Below are 3,843 nucleotides of genomic sequence, written 5' to 3'. Positions count from 1 at the left end.
CTTACCCTTCTGTTAGGTCCATACTCAGCAATGTTTCTTTGTCCTTTTGGGAATTGGGGTGTTGCTCAGTTGACCACTGTCTGTAACTTATATCTTACAGATTCCTTTTCCCAGATCCACTCCAGAAAGAGTCTATGTCCAGCTCTAGCCTCAGTCCCAGCTTGGGTAGCTTGCACCATTCCAAGATGTTTTCTTTGAACATGCAGCATGATGATCTATCCTCAATCTATCGTCGTCGGCAGCCGTCCGTCTCGAGAGACGATGGTGTAGCTTCTTAAGTGTCTATCTGCACCGCCGAGAATGGCTGTGCAGTCCGACTCGGGAGTGACACGGCATCTGTCTCCTCCCGTGTTGAATCGACATCTTGCGATGACGCTGGAGTGTCCTCTCCAGTGGAGCTGAAGCTACAGAGCCTGGGCAGGGTGATATGGAGGGTCTGCTGTTGCCCATGCAGCAGACACCCCCTCTCTTCGCAGCTGAAGGGTCCAAGGGAAAGACGGAGTCAATACAGCTTGGCTTCAGGTGCGCCGCAGGAGTTGCCGGTGTTGACTACAACGTCAAACCGCCTTAGGGACTCCGGCTCCGGATTTTCTGTCGGGGTTTACTCCCTTAGCCTTTCCCCAGAAGAGGTATGCCGCAAGGCAGCGGAGGTTTTTTGGAGTCAGAGTTTTCCTTCTCTGATGTACCCTGACTGGAAGATCGAACCAGCGACACTTAGCTCGCAGGCCGACGCTCAATCCACTGAGCTAAACCAGCCAGGGTACTTCGCCTCAATCTATAAACAAATGTTATTTAACATAAACTCCATATTATGTAGCATAGTTGCTCACAGCAAACTCAGAAAAGTTCCACTGGCTCCTTTCTTGAGGTCTTTCTTTAAAATGCAAATGCTTCAAATGTGAACAGCACTTTTGACTAATTTACACTGAGGTGTTAGTAATTTTTTTGGATAGCCTTTTTTCCTCAGAAGAAACTTAGGTTAGAGAATGGAGGAGGGAGCTATGGAAAAGGAAGGGGAGAAGGAAAGAGGCAGAGGAAGGGAAGAGGAGGAATGAGCATCATAGAAACCGATGATGCCTAAAGACTTCATAATTTAGCCCTGGCTGCTGTGGCTCAGTGGATTGAGCATCGGCCTGCGAGCCAAGTGTCGCTGGTTCGATTCCCAGTCAGGGCACATGACTAGGATGCACATCAGGTCCCCATTTGGGGGTGCAAGTGAGAGGCAACCACACAGTGATGTTTCTCTCCCTCTCTTTCTCCTTTCCCCTCTCTCTAAAAATAAACAAAACAAATTAATTAATTAATTAAAAAAAAAAGACTTCATAATTTAGCCACTTCATGGTTTTTACTTTGGGGACAACATTTTAGAATAACATCTGGAGGAAGTTCATTAAATGATTTTACTTTCTAACTGATACTTCTAAGGAACTCAAAGAGACCTATTGTGAATCCCAGATTTCCAAATACAGATTTTTAAATAAGTATTGATCCAAAGATTTCATGGTATTTATTATAGAGAGATAAGCTTTCATATTCTTGATAAATAGAAGAAAAGTTTTCTATTCATATTTCTATGGACCCTGTGAAGTCTTTAAAGTTTGTGAAATAATGGAAACTTTTTCTCAAAGTGTGGCAATATTATACATGCCTTAGGATATGTTTGATATAATAAAACGTATTTCCTCTAAGCTATCTAGAGAAAAGAAAGATATCTTATAACAAGTCAAGGTATCTTACAGAACTCAAGGGTAAGAAATATAACCAAATCTCCCAAGGGACCAGAACTGACAACTGAAAAGTCATAAATGAGCAAGACAACTCTTGGTACATTTTTCCTTTCCCTCAATCTTATCGTCTCCCCCACTGCACCTTCACCATAGTCTTTAATTGATCTTACCTCTATGTTTCTACTCTCTTTTTACAGAACAGCTTTCTTTACTCCCCTTTTACATGGCACATTGTGTAGGGTTGCCAGTTTGAGCAAATAAAAATATAGGATGCCTGTACTTTACCTAGTAACCCTCAAATCATGCCTAGCCAACTCAATGCCTTCAATACCTGATCCATAACCAGAGCTAATCTACAGGAGTCTCTGTGTCCTCATTAAAAAAACGGGGTGGAGGGGAGGGCGGATCTAATTAGTTCAGCTTGGGCTAGTGGCCAGCCCTCGTGATTAAGGCCATCATAGGGCCCATCTCTATGGGTGGGAAGCGTTGTCAGCAAAGGGGTAAGTACTGATGAGTCAGCCCCAAATGTTACCTAATAAATATAAATGCAGGCTATAAATGAATCTTGTTATACATATAGAAGTTGCTCTTACAAGTTTCTTTTTTTTTAAGTATATTTTATTGATTATGTTGTTACAGTAGTCCCAATTTTTCCCCTTTGCTCCCCTCTGCCCAGTACCCCCTTTCCTTCCAGCAATCCCACCCCCCTTAGTTCATGTCCATGGGTCATGCATATAAGTTCTTTGGTTTCACCCTTTCCTGTATTATTCTTAACATCCTCCTGTCTATTTTGTATGAACCACTTATGCTTCTTAGTCCCTGAACCATTTCCCCATTTCTCCCCCTCCCCCCATTTCTCCCCCTTCCCTCTCCCAGCTGATAACCCTCCAAACGATCCCCATACCTATGATTCTGTTCCTGTTCTAGTTTGCTTAGTTGGGTTTTGTTTTTATTTTTTAGATTCAGTTGTTGATAGTTGTGAGTTTGTTGTCATTTTAGTGTTCATAGTTTTGATCTTCTTTTTCTTAAGTAAGTCCCTTTGACATTTCATATAATAATGGCTTGGTGATGATGAACTCCTTTAGCTTTACCTTGTCTGGGAAGCACTTCAATGCCCTTCCATTCTAAATGATAGCTTTGCTGGATAGAGTAATCTTGGTTGCAGGTTGCCTTCCATCACATTGAATACTGCTTCCCAGTCCCTTCCTGCCTGCAAAGTGTCCTCTGAGAAATCAGCTGATAGTCCTATAGGCACCCCCCTGCAGGCAACTCTCTGCCTCTCTCTTGCTGCCCTCAGGGCTCTGTCTTTATCTCTCACCTTTGGTATCTCAATCATGATGCGTCCTGGTGTGGTCCTCTCTGGGTCCAGCTTGCCTGGGACCCTCCATGCTTCCTGGACCTGTATGTCCACCTCCTTCGCAAAATTTGGGAAGTTTTCCTCATTTTTTTCAATTCTTGCTTCCTCATTCTGCACTGGTTGACTGTTTTTTTTCTTCCTTATGTTCCAAATCATTGATTTGAACCCCGGTTTCCTTCCCTTCCCCACTGGTTTTGTGTGGATTTTCCTTCATTTCACTTAGCATAGCCTTCACTTCTTCTCTTATGTGTCTGTCATACTCAAGCATATCTGTCAAGCCTGTGAGCATCTTTATCACCAGTGTTTTGAATTCTGTATCTGTTAGGTTGTCTATCTCCTCATCATCTGTGAGGTTGGCTATCTCCTTGTCACTTAGTTCTCCCACTGGAACCTTGATCCGTTCCCCTGTATGGGCCATACTTCTCTGTCTCCTCATTCTGATAGGCTCCTGTGTCTGTTTGCCTCCTCGTCCCAGGTAGAGCTGTCGCTCCTGTTATGTTGTAAGGGGTGGAGCCTTAAGGATTCGTCAGTACAGGGCGACATGTTTCAGCACGTTGTGGCGCTGTATGTGGGGGAGGGGTCTGAGAGGGAACAATGCCGCCTGCGCAGCACTCGCCCCTTTTCCAGGCACCTCTCCAACTTCTGCACCAGATTGGTGCCCCTCTAGCTGCTCCCCTGGCCATCGTTCCCAGAGTGGGTGGGTCTGCAGACCTTCTAGGACTCTGCTGAGAAATCTGCAGTTTCTATCTCTACCCCAAC

The sequence above is a fragment of the Furipterus horrens genome, unplaced genomic scaffold, assembly GCF_987537825.1.
Source record: "Furipterus horrens unplaced genomic scaffold, mFurHor1.1.pri manual_scaffold_4, whole genome shotgun sequence".
Lineage (NCBI taxonomy): Eukaryota > Metazoa > Chordata > Mammalia > Chiroptera > Furipteridae > Furipterus > Furipterus horrens.
This window is presented reverse-complemented; position numbering follows the sequence as displayed.